This window comes from Coffea arabica, chromosome 9e, assembly GCF_036785885.1.
Source record: "Coffea arabica cultivar ET-39 chromosome 9e, Coffea Arabica ET-39 HiFi, whole genome shotgun sequence".
Taxonomy (NCBI): Eukaryota; Viridiplantae; Streptophyta; class Magnoliopsida; order Gentianales; family Rubiaceae; genus Coffea; species Coffea arabica.
The window spans coordinates 30,021,173-30,033,345 of record NC_092327.1 but is presented as its reverse complement, the minus strand read 5'-3'; the positions used below and the strand labels follow the sequence as shown (position 1 = coordinate 30,033,345).

The following is a 12,173-nucleotide window of genomic DNA, read 5'->3' as shown; positions in this document are numbered from 1 at the left end:
CTGACCCGAATAAAGCTTAAAATCATGGGACTGACCCGAATAAATCTTAAAATCATGGGACTGGCCCGAATAAGATTTAACATCATGGGACTGGCCCAAACAAAATTAAAATCATGGGACTGACCCGAATAAAATTTAAAAGTCATGGGACTGACCCGAATAAAGCTTAAAATCATGGGACTGACCCGAATAAATCTTAAAATCATGGGACTGGCCCGAACAAGGGATTTAAAATCATGGGACTGACCCGAATAAGATTTAACATCATGGGACTGGCCCAAACAAAATTAAAATCATGGGACTGACCCGAACAAAATCAAAATCATGGGACTGACCCGAATAAAATTTAAAAGTCATGGGACTGACCCTAACAAGATTTTAAAAGCCATGGGACTGACCCGAACAAGAGATTTAAAATCATGGGACTGGCCCGAATAAAATTTAAAAGTCATGGGACTGGCCCGAATAAAATTAAAATCATGGTGCACACTAGTGGGACAAACCCAACGGCTAGCGGCGGATGCAAATGAAAGGCACACTAGTGGGACAAACCCAACGGTTAGCGGCGGATGCAATTAAAAGGCACACTAGTGGGACAAACCCAACGGCTAGCGGCGAATGCAAGTAAAAGTGTGTGGTGAAAGCAAATGAAAGGCACACTAGTGGGACAAACCCAACGGCTAGCGGCGGATGCAAATGAAAGGCACACTAGTGGGACAAACCCAACGGCTAGCGGCGGATGCAAATGAAAGGCACACTAGTGGGACAAATCCAACGGCTAGCGGCGAATGCAATTAAAAGGCACACTAGTGGGACAAACCCAACGGCTAGTGGCGAATGCAAATGAAAAGCACACTAGTGGGACAAACCCAACGGCTAGTGGCGAAAGCAAATGAAAGGCACACTAGTGGGACAAACCCAACGGCTAGTGGCGAAAGCAAATGAAAGGCACACTAGTGGGACAAACCCAACGGCTAGCGGCGGATGCAAATGAAAGGCACACTAGTGGGACAAACCCAACGGCTAGTGGCGGATGCAAATGAAAGGCACACTAGTGGGACAAACCCAACGGCTAGTGGCGAAAGCAAATGAAAGGCACACTAGTGGGACAAACCCAACGGCTAGTGGCGAAAGCAAATGAAAGGCACACTAGTGGGACAAACCCAACGGCTAGCGGCGAATGCAATTAAAAGGCACACTAGTGGGACAAACCCAACGGCTAGCGGCGGATGCAAATGAAAGGCACACTAGTGGGACAAACCCAACGGCTAGTGGTGAATGCAAATGAAAGGCACACTAGTGGGACAAACCCAACGGCTAATGGCGAAAGCAAATGAACATGCTTACTGGCGGGACAAACCCAGCTCCAGCAGCGATGAAAATGAAATGCTTACTGGCGGGACAAACCCAGCTCCAGTAGCAATGAAAATGAAATGCTTTTGACAATCGGACAGTGGGATCAAAACCCGAGCCTGCCGTGATGAACTTGATCTGATTGATTTTTTTTATTTTTGTCTGGTGATTTTTCTTTTCTTTTCGCTTTTCTTTTGACTTTTGAGAATCTTTCCAAAAAATTAATTTGCCCCAGTATGACGAATTTTTGCAACTTGAGTCCATAGTTGATTCTGTATCGCCATGTTGTTGCACCTTTTAATCAAATTTGCTTGCAACATTTTCGATTTGCCTTTGTTCACCAGAGGACTCCTTCCAACATCGATTCCAGTGCGAGGTGTGATTATTTTCGTCCATGCATGGAATTTTTCTGCAAAAGAGAAAAAACAAAAGAATTGCCACCATCATTTGATCCGTTTGCCTTTGGAGAATCGCGTAAACATAAGCCTTTTGATGCCTTCGTCAAAGTTGGCCGCGGCATCTGACTTGGTTGGATTTATCACTTCAAATGTCTCTGCTTTTCCAGACTGACCGGGTTAGCATTTTGCCATATTGCGAAACCTTCGTAATTGGCTTGGCTGCACCTTAGCCCTTTTTAGGAGATGACTGAACCCAAGTATGCTTCGAATAAACCACGGGGGTTGTCATTTACCACAATTCAATGATAAAGCATGAGGTATGCAAGAAAAATTCACATGTCATGTAAAAATGAATATGCACAAGAATGCACTCACTACTATTTGTGCTTAAATTCTACAAAAATGCCATGAATGCAAGAAATTTGGTAAAAATGAGTTTCCTAAGAATGTATTTGCCAAAGAATGTTTTACAAAATGACACAGTTTTGGCCAAAGGATGCGTATTCGAATCTCTGAATATCCTTGTTCTGGAATTCAATATTGGCAGAGGTATGACCAAAATGAGGAGAAATCCAAATGGATCAAACCGCCAGTTGTTCCTCCTTGTGCTTGCTCATTGTGGAAATCCTACCTTGGCGCCCTTTCGGGTTTTCACCAAGGTTGCCACCACTCCTTTTCTTTTGTTTTGTTTTTGCTTTTGTTTTTCTCTTTTTCTTTTGTTTTTCTCCTTTTCTTTTCTCTGTTTTTTCCTTTCTTTCGAGGTGCCCTTTCGGGTTTTCACCTAAGGAAGCAATGGAAGGGATCAACTATAATCGCCTCAGGAGTGTGAGTTGAAAAAAAAAATGCTGACATCAGTAAAATGCGCTTCCCTTATAGACTTAAGCGAAGGCATTATGGACATCACTTGCCAGTTGATTAGCAAAATCCCTAATAGAAATGCAGCAAGTGACGAAAGCCAGGACCTTTGGGCTTTTGTAATGAGGTCAGGTGGGGTGTTTTTCAAGAAAGGTTGAGGCTTGAAAACAGACTTGATGAAAGGTGTGAAATAACCTGAGATTGCATCATTTTTAGATCATCTCCGAATTTTGAACGAAACCGAGGAAAATTTGCCCCAGTTTGCTTGGATTTTTCTTTCTTTGCATTTTCTTCACTGCATTCTTCTCACTTTTTGCATTTTTCTTCAAAAACTAAATTTGCCCCAGTATGGGGTTCTTTTTTCTTCCTTTTCATCTCTCTTTCAAAATAAATTTGCCCCAGTGTGGGGTTCTTTCTTTTCCTCAGATCTCTTTCAAAGATAAATTTGCCCCAGTGTGGGGTTTTTCTTTCCTTTCTGATCATTTTCAAAATGAATTTGCCCCAGTGTGGGGTTTGCAATTCTCAGGGGTTGCCAAACGAAAATTATTGTTCTGATAGCTCAAAAGAGACGACTAGGGATGAAATATTTTGATTGGAAAGGAACATGGCCTGACTTTTGCCTCGTCTCTTGCATGATTTTCTAGAGGGCATTTGCATAATCAAATAAAGAACTTCTTACACATGTCTGAGTTGATAGGTCGAGGGAACGTCTATCCTTCCATCTCTGCCCAAAATGAGTACTCCTCCAGGCAATACCTCTTGAACATCCAATAAGCTTTGTCAATTTGAATCACATTAGCACTTTGTTCCCTTTTTCAGGATATCGGTGGCGGGCCCTTTTGTTATGAACATAGGCCATGCATTTTGACAATATTGGTCATGGCACATAGCATTCAACTCCTTTTCATCAGAATCAATCGTTAATGACACTGTTTTAACCAATCAACTTCCAACCTGGCCGGAAAGAGATTTTCTCAAATGAAGGGATTTATCAATGAAGGAATTTTCAAATGAAAGAATTTTTCCGGTGAAGGGATTCCTTAACGAAGGGATTTTTCCAGTAAAGTGATTTTTAATGAAGGGATTTTTCAATGGTTTTTCTCAATGAAAACTTTCTCAATGAAGGATTTTCTTAATGAAAGCTTTCTCAATGGAGGGATTTTCAATAAAGGGTTTCATCAAATTCCTAAACAGTGATATTCAAAGAGTCAAATAACTTCACCTTTGGACATCTCAAAGAATTAACAAAAAATCAAAACAATAATCAAATAAACAAATGATCAAATTGCAAAAGATGCTTTCATTAAGCTATGTACATATGCAAGAAAAAGTTTTCCTGAATTTTAGCAAATGACAACCCCTAGATTTATCAAAATTCCCTTCGAGAGGGAAGATAGTCAGCCATCCAAATTGTGAAGAGCTCTTTCAAGACCTTCAAATTTCGTCATTGGAGGTGGATGCCTCAAAGGTGTCCTTGTGTTCAGGAAAAGGATTTGTACTTATATTTGGTCCTTGTTCACTCTTTCCTCTTAGCACTATTTCCCCTACCTCGATCATATCTTGGACTCTGTTCTTAAGTGCTCTGCAGTCGGCGGTTGGGTGGCCAGGTGCCCCCGAATGATAGGCACAGGTGGCCTGTGGATTGTATTCAGCAGGAGCGCCATGGGGGTAAGCTGGAGGGGGAATTACGCCGATTTTACCAGCGGCCTTTAATTGTTCATACAATTGGTCCAGAGGCCTGCCAAGATTAGTAAAAGTGCGATAGCGATTTTGCCTTTGAGGTTCAGTGGGTTGAGGGTAGTTGTAGGTGAGTCCATTTGGTGGAGGAAGTCGTTGATTGTAAGGGGGCCGGGGTCGAATTTGTTGAAAATTAGGCTGAGTTATTTGAAAAGGGACTACAGGTGGATTAGGATAGTTTGGGCGAGGTCGAGGGTGGTGGATATTGGCGTGATATACAGGATGAGAGTTTGGATAATGAGGGTAAGGGTTGGAGTAGGTAGGGTATCGTCGAAATCTGGGTTTTGGGGTAGGGTTTTGATCCCAGACAAAAGCAGTTTCCCCCTCTTTCTTTTGGAATTGTTGCTTCTTCCCATTACTACCTTGGCTTTGCAAAGCATCCAACTGCGATTTGAGGGCATACACATTAACAATCTTTTCCAGCCTTCACGAAATCATCAAATTCCTCAAGTTTATTAACAATTGCGGCAAATGAGCATCCAGTCATGCGAAAAATTTCTTCAAAGTACGGCGGATCATGTGCCTTAATGAAAGTTCGTATGATTTCGTCCTCAGTCATTGGTGGCTCGACTTTGGCAGCTATTTTCCTCCATCTCTTGGCATAAGTCTTGTGATCCTCAGAGGGTTTTCTTTTTGTCCCTTCCAGCGTAGTCCGTGTTGGAGCTAGCTCACAATTATATTCGTATTGCCTTACAAAAGCGTTGGACAAATCAAGCCAGGTCTTTGCTTCTTCGGGTTTCAGCTTGGAGTACCAGTCGAGTGCATCCCCCTCCAGACTTTCTGGGAATAGCCTCAAAGGCAGATTTTCATCATCTGTTGGCCTACCCAACTTGTTGGCGAACAATCGGAGGTGTGTTTTGGGATTGCCCGTGCCATCGTATTTATTGAATTTCGGAGTTTTGAACCCCTCAGGTAATTGCACATTTGGGAAAAGACAAAGCTCGTCATAGTCCAGCACTCCTTGCTTGTTCAACCCCTGACTCTTTCTTATAAACTCATCAAAGCGGTCCAGGCGCTTAAGCAATTTCATATCAATTGGAGCAGAAGATTCCCCCATTTCTGGCTTGTTTTGGAAAGTGTGCTCCGGTATCACAGGCTCTGCGGTAGTTTGATAAAAAACTGGATTCGGATGTATGTTTGGGTCACCTTGAGGTGGAAACCCTTGCCCGTAAAGAGGATAGAATGGAGGATTTTGAGTGTAAGCATATTGCGGGTTTTCAAACGTGGTTTGATTTGGAGGAATAACAAATGGTAAGGTGGTTTGAATCGGAGGAATAATAAATGGTTCGGATTGTGGCTGTGTGGCAGGCCCAAGCTCAGGTTGCACTCCGCTACTAATGAGCTCACCGATCAATTTCTTTTGAGCGGCCATTTCGGATGCCATTTCTCCAAATCTTGTGAGCAATTCAGTCAACTGAACTCCAGGACTTGCGGCTTCCGGCTGGGCAGTTGCAACAGCCTTATCGGATGATTCTGGCGGAGCACTCATGTTTACACGATTCCTCTGTGCTTGAGTACGGGATCGCGTTATGATGGGGCTCCGACGAGAAGTTATGTTTAAATATTACCTGAGAAGTTTTGAAAAGATTGCCTTTAGATTTAACCCTTGCTTAGTTATTCTAATAAAAATAAAGAAAAAGGAAAAAAGAAAAAGACAAGAGTTAGTAGATATCCAGAAAATTCGGATGCATGTCCTATGGGGGAACCCTTTTTGTGCCAAGGGTAGGCCTAGCATGAAAATGCAATCCTCTGAGGCAGGCACTATACCGTACCTGATAGATCTGATCAACTCATTGAGTGAAAAATAATTTTAAAAAAAAAATTTAATCAATTGGAGGGACGAGAGACATTTATCAAAATGAGGTCAACGTCCGAATGGATGGATCACTTTTGATCGGTACAAGATTTTGCAAAAACGCACGGGTTTGACCTTGACGAACTTCCTATCAAAGAGATTGGAATTCGTTGATAAAATTTCTCAGTGAATTACGGGTCAAAACCCTAATTGATCAAGTGATTGGATGCAATGGACGGTTTTCTTCAAAATTGACTAGATTTTTCCCAATTTGGAATTTGACAATGAAACCCTAATAGGGCAAATGAGTTGAATGAAATTGATAATTTATTTAAAATCGACCGAATTACCCTAAAAAGGGAAACAGGTCAAATGAATTGAATGAAATTTATCCAAAATTAATCAGATCACCCTAAAAAGGGTAAATTGATCAAACGAAACTTGTTTTATTCAAAATCGGCTCGGTTGCCCTAAAAATGGGTAAATTGGTCAAATGAATGAAATTGAATTAGGGATTTATTCAAAAATCAGCCGAATGACCCTAAAAAGGGTAAATTGGTCAAAAGACCCTAAAAAGGGTAATTTGGTCAATTGAATTGATAATTTATTCAAAAGCGACCGAATGACCCTAAAAAGGGTAAATTGGTCAAAAGACCCTAAAAAGGGTAAATTAGTCAAATGAATTGACGATTTATTGAAAATCGACCAGGTAACCCTAAAAAGGGTAAATTGGTCAAACGAATGGTTTATTTAAAATCGATTATGAATTGACAAAATGGATTGATCGAATCGGCCGGCCATTGGTGGTTTCAGAAAATCAGTCTATGAGCCTTCTAAAATCACAATTTGGCCTCAATTTATTTATCATCTCAATAGGAGGAATCATTTGTGAATTTCTTCAAATTAATGTCCTTCACGCAAGGGATTTTTACCAATTTTTGATAAAATGGCCAAAAAGTGATTATTAGATGCTCATATTCCAAACATCACTCTATGAAAACGATCGGATCTTACCTTACCTTGTGCACTACCCCTTTGGATGGTACAAAATGTAAACGTGCAAGTTTCACTGGATTAAATATCCGAGACACAAGGTGGCTTATTCCTAAACACGGGATTCCCTATGTGGCATTCCCTTCCTAGGGTTTATGCATGATGCCATTTTATTAAAGCAATTAAATATGCAATGAAATAATTGAAATATGACCTAAAAGTGCCCCCTTTAAATGTCGGAGTAAGCCTAAAATGATGTGCAATACATATGCATATGCAATTGATTGAAATTTAAACATGCTTGATATAAGAGGCGGTCTTATCTTAAACGAGTACCATGTTAGAACTCTTATTTCTAAAATTTGTGTATGCAGAAAAGGGAAAACAAGGAGAGGTTAGTTCAACAAGTAACATATAACATATTGTGACAATAAATGATACAAGAATAAAAAGTAAATAAAGCAAAGAAAGAGGGGTGAAATCCCTCCCCTCGTGCTTAGTGTTCCTAATTGGATAGGCTGACTCTATCCTAGGTAATTTCTAATATGGATGCATGAGGTTTGGTTTACTAATGCATCTAGACTCGATAAGGTTTCAGGCTCCCAAGCCTTCAGACCAAAAAATTAAGGGTCATCAATCCCAAAACCTTCGGTCGGTGGCTTGAGTGATCCCTTAGGCATCGCTATGGGCGCAGAGCACACCATCCGCCTACCTAAGGAAATCGATCCTAATCCTACAAGGAGATGTGGGATGGCGCCCACGAGAAAAATAAAAAAGGGTAAAAATAATGCATGCACGTATGAAGTGCTTCCTTTTGAGGGGAGAGATTATAATTAAAACACGTGTGGAGGCTCTACGGTGATACTTTCCCCCACCCAAATGCAAAGCGCGATACGAATAAATAAATAAATAAGCCATTCATCACATACACGTAAGACGAGGAACGATTACGAGTGTGAAATGCAAAACATCCTAAAAAAGAAAAATGTAACCTAAAACATCCAAATATGATAAATATAAGGGTTAAAAAAGAGAAAAGACGACTAAGCCAAGTGCTTGGACTCTCTAACTCCCCAGTGGAGTCGCCAAGTTGTCGCGCCCCATTTTTTTGCGATGGAAAAAGAAAGTGTTTATAAAAAATGTGATTTATTAATAATAAACGGAAAAGGACCAAGAATGGGACTTAAAAAAAATGCGACAATTTGGGTCCAAAATTTAGTCTAAAAGGGTTTTGAAGAAAAATTAGGAGTCGCCACTTGGTATCGAGTTTGGGTGTACCAAGTCACCCAAAAATATTTTTAACAAAATAAAATAAAATAAAACCCTTTTAGACAACTCCAGGTCTTTGAAAACAAGAGAAAATGAGTTCGGGAGTCACGGTTGAAGAAAGGGAAGGCAAAGGTTCAATCAACTCAAACCTAAGGCACCCTTTCAACCTAGTCTAAGCTAGTTGCGTGGTTTAGTCAAAATTTTCTTAATTTAACCCTTAATTTATCACATTTTGAATGTTTTCTACATGGATGCAAATCTAAATTCATAAAAACATCGAAAGGAACAAATGTTCATTCAAGGGTTTAATTGAACCAATCGCATTAATTGCAAAGGCCAAAATAATTCCTTGAAGGTGTCACGAGTATGCAAATGATGAAATTAAAAGTAAAGAAAAGAAATTAAATTATATACATAGTTATAAGTGATCAAAGAAAAAGGAAATGCAGCATAATGGGTACGGGAGACAAAAACTCGTGACATAATTTTCTTATACAAGGATTAATGGGGTATTTAAACTAAAGAGTTATAATCACCCATATCCATGTTCAAAAATAATTCTCCTAATATGAACAAGCAAATGAACTAACTTATTTCACAATTTCTTAAATGAAGTGCAATTCTAAATGATTTGATTAACACATATAGAGGGTAGGGGGTAGAGGATAATATAATAGAAAATATCATGCAAATGAGAAAATTCTAAAAAATAAAATATACATGGAAATGTAATGGATATCACACAAAAGATGAATCTAATGCATGAACAATCTAAGGGTATAGCGTTGGACTAACCCATTTCTAAAAATACTTACTAGCGTTGGACTAGCAAGTAAGCGGAGGGAGAAGCCACAACTAGCGTTGGACTAGTGTGGTGACGTTATGCATTAACAATATATAGTGAAGCAAATAAAGCATAAATTAAAACAAATAAACACATAAGAGCACGTAACACATAACACGTAAGCATAATATCTATATGCCAAAGTCCTAAGAAAAGCGGATAAAACACATAACACATAAGCCACATAAACACACAACTTATCTATTACATCGGGGAGCGCCTGACTACAATCTAGGAGGGAAAAATATAATAAAACAAATCTAATTATCCTATCTATTACATTTTTGAGGTATTTAAATACCTCTCGAATCATTATAAAAATTAACTAAAACGTATATAAGAAAATTTGAATGAATATTTGAATCAAATAAATAAAGCATATAAAAATACATAAACACATAGGAACACATAGAAGCACATAAGAGCACGTAATTGACATTGAAATAATAAAAATAGGGGTACCTCCCGTTTGAAGTGGTGACTAAATGGGAAATTGGATTTGCCCTATTTACCTCCAAAATTAACAAAATCATCAAGGCACCAATCTAATTAACAAATAAATCATAACAAATGGAAATAAAAATAAAATCAATCAATTGAAACACTTAAATGAAGTGTAATCAATGACTATAGAAGAAAAGCAACTTCTATTTAAGCAATCCAATCTGTTAGGGATCTAATTGCAAGAATAAACAAAGTTTTGGGGTAAATTATAATTATCATAAAGATATGGGATAAAAATTAAATAAAAATAAATTTTAGGGACCTATTTGCAATTATATTAAGGACCTGATTGAAAGAAATCAAAATATTTAGGGCCATAGAGAAAATGCTCAAAGGTACAGGGACTGATTTTCAATTTCGTAACCAGATTTCTCAGCCAAATGGGCCACTGGGCCATCATTTTATTTATTTCTGGGCCAAAAACTACCTAAGCCCAACCGAAACCCAAAGGAAAATAAATGGCCCAGCCCATCTCTTTTGTCAAACAAACCCAGCTGAAATACATGGGATTCAACTCCCAAGCCCATCCGTAAAACCCAAAAAAAAGAACTAAAACCCAAGTCAAAATCCAACTAAAAACAAACGCAAGCCCACTAAAACAAATAACCCAACCCACTTTCCTTTTCTTTCTTTTCTTTTCTTTCTTTTCTTTCTCTTTTCTTCCCCATACGTTTCCTTTCCTTCTTCTTCGGCCAACCGAAGAAGCTTCAGCTGGCAGCCATGGTGGCCGCCGGTGGCGCCGCCGCCACCGGACCGCCGCCACCGATGACCTCTCCGGTCACCAAAAATCCTCAAAATACACCTCCCCACTCGATTTTTCGCGTAGGTTCCATTTTCGGAGTTTGTTTTTACAAAAGATGATCTGAAAGTGGCCAAAATGTCAAAATACAGTCCAGTTTTTATTTTTTAAAACACCCAAATCTTTCACCAAAAATCATAAAAAATATATTACAATACTCCTTACAACTTCTGCAATACAACTATGATTTAATCCGGCAAGAAAACAACATAAAAAACTAAAATAAATCAAAACAGTCCCCAAAATTCATTTTTTGTTATTTTTGCATTTTCACAAGCAATTAACATGCATTCACAGAAATCATTTTTTTTTATGTTTATTCATGGATTCCCCAAAAATTCAACAATATCAGTAACAACAACAAACGAAGCCAAGGGACAAACAAACATCAAATCATGTATTTAATTTAATAAATTAAGGAAAGGAAAAAACTGAAAAAGATGAAAGAAGAATAAATACCTCAATGAAAATTGTAGTCTCTTGACAAAATTTGATGAAATTACAAGCTCCAATAATTTTTATTGGCTTTGCCCTGTCCAAGAGAAAATCTGAGAGTGAGTATTTTATTTTGCTAAAAATGAGGAAGAGAATCTGAGAGAGAGCCGAAAGATTTTTCTTCCCTTCTGCACCCGAGGCCTGAGAGAGGGAGCAAATGAGGGAGGTCTATGGCAATTTTTCTTCTTCTGCTTCTTTTGCTTTCTTTGCGGCCAAAGGACCTCTGAGAGTCAGTCCCCGAGAGAGTTTTCTTTTCTTCTCTCTTTTGTCCGTTGCTCTCCCGAGAGAAATGAGGATTCCGTCGTCTCCCAAATGAGTTTTCCCTTGAGTCCTTTTTATGCAATTTTCTTCTTATTGGATCCGTTGAGAGCCTTTCCTAGTCAAAAGGTGGTGATGCCATCATGAGTCATCATGATGGCTCATGATGGCTCATGATGATGTTTTTTTTTATTTTAAAAAACTAAACTTTTTTTTGTTTTTCTTTTTTTTCTCTTTTTTTTCTTTTCTAAAAAAAATCTGCAATTATAAGAAAAATTTGCACATTAAGACGCAAGAAAATAAATAACTTAATAGATAGAAAAAATTCAAGAAAATATTAAAATTGACAAAATTTTGGTGTCTACACATATCATGAAATAGGGTGGTTATGATTCTTTGATAAGTAGCTCCGGTATTTTTTAGACCAAATGGCATCACTCGGTAGCAAAATGTGCCCCAAGGGGTGATAAAAGCAGTCTTCTCCCTATCCTCCTCTGCCATCAAATTTTGGTGGTATCCAGCGAAATAATCACAAAAAGATTCAATCTCATGCCCAGCGGTATTGTCCAGGAGAATGTGAATATTTGGCAGAGGAAAATCATCTTTAGGACTGGCCTTATTGAGGTCTCTATAATCAACACAAACTCGCACCTCTCCATTCTTTTTTGGAACAGGGACTGGATTCGAAAGCCAAATAGGGTAATGGGAAACAAGGATAATGTTGGTTTTGAGCTGTTTTTCAATTTGTTCTTTTATTTTGAGGCTCATATCTGATTTGAATTTTCGGGGTTTTTGTTTTACGAGTGGAAAAGTAGGGTCTGTGGGCAACTTATGCACTACCACATCAGTTGAAATACCAGTCATGTCATCATA

At 38.7% G+C, this 12,173-nt stretch overlaps 1 long non-coding RNA gene across 1 annotated transcript; it reads right to left on the bottom strand.

Annotated features, from left to right (window-relative positions):
• Positions 1-9,001: 9,001 nt before the first annotated feature.
• Positions 9,002-11,373, bottom strand: LOC140014477 (uncharacterized). Its single transcript, XR_011821239.1, has 2 exons — positions 11,007-11,373; positions 9,002-10,610 (listed from the first exon to the last, which is right to left on the bottom strand). It is a non-coding gene; the product is annotated as an uncharacterized lncRNA (long non-coding RNA).
• Positions 11,374-12,173: the final 800 nt, after the last annotated feature.